A 1,187-nucleotide genomic window follows, 5' to 3' on the forward strand; every position below is an offset into this window, starting at 1 on the left:
ATGTTATTGGAGCAGTCTGTTCCATTGAATCCTTCAGTACAATTGCAAGTATAACCAGCTACTTCATCAATACAGGTACCTCCATTCTGACAAGGATTAGGACTACAATTGTCTATGTTATTGGAGCAGTCTGTTCCATTGAATCCTTCAGTACAATTGCAAGTATAACCAGCTACTTCATCAATACATGTGCCTCCATTTTGACAAGGATTAGGATTACAATCGTCTATGTTATTGGAGCAGTCTGTTCCATTGAATCCTTCAGTACAATTGCAAGTATAACCAGCTACTCCATCAATACATGTGCCTCCATTTTGACAAGGATTAGGATTACAATCGTCTATGTTATTGGAGCAGTCTGTTCCATTGAATCCTTCAGTACAATTGCAAGTATAACCAGCTACTTCATCGATACAGTTACCTCCATTTTGACAAGGATTAGGACTACAGTCGTCTATGTTATTGGAGCAGTCTGTTCCATTAAATCCTTCAGTACAATTGCAAGTATAACCAGCTACTCCATCAATACATGTGCCTCCATTTTGACAAGGATTAGGATTACAATTGTCTATGTTATTGGAGCAGTCTGTTCCATTGAATCCTTCAGTACAATTGCAAGTATAACCAGCTACTCCATCAATACATGTACCTCCATTTTGACAAGGATTAGGACTACAATCGTCTATGTTATTGGAGCAGTCTGTTCCATTGAATCCTTCAGTACAATTGCAAGTATAACCAGCTAATTCATCGATACAGTTACCTCCATTTTGACAAGGATTAGGACTACAGTCGTCTATGTTATTGGAGCAGTCTGTTCCATTAAATCCTTCAGTACAATTGCAAGTATAACCAGCTACTTCATCGATACAGTTACCTCCATTTTGACAAGGATTAGGACTACAGTCGTCTATGTTATTGGAGCAGTCTGTTCCATTGAATCCTTCAGTACAATTGCAAGTATAACCAGCTACTTCATCAATACAGGTACCTCCATTCTGACAAGGATTAGGACTACAATTGTCTATGTTATTGGAGCAGTCTGTTCCATTGAATCCTTCAGTACAATTGCAAGTATAACCAGCTACTTCATCAATACATGTGCCTCTATTTTGACAAGGATTAGGATTACAATCGTCTATGTTATTGGAGCAGTCTGTTCCATTGAATCCTTCAGTACAATGCAA

At 38.2% G+C, this 1,187-nt stretch overlaps 1 pseudogene; it reads right to left on the minus strand.

Annotated features, from left to right (window-relative positions):
* Positions 1-2: 2 nt before the first annotated feature.
* Positions 3-1,181, minus strand: LOC109580102 (fibropellin-1 pseudogene; annotated as a pseudogene).
* Positions 1,182-1,187: the final 6 nt, after the last annotated feature.

Source organism: Amphimedon queenslandica, unplaced genomic scaffold (genome assembly GCF_000090795.2).
Source record: "Amphimedon queenslandica unplaced genomic scaffold, v1.1 AMPQUscaffold_13251, whole genome shotgun sequence".
Classification (NCBI taxonomy): domain Eukaryota; kingdom Metazoa; phylum Porifera; class Demospongiae; order Haplosclerida; family Niphatidae; genus Amphimedon; species Amphimedon queenslandica.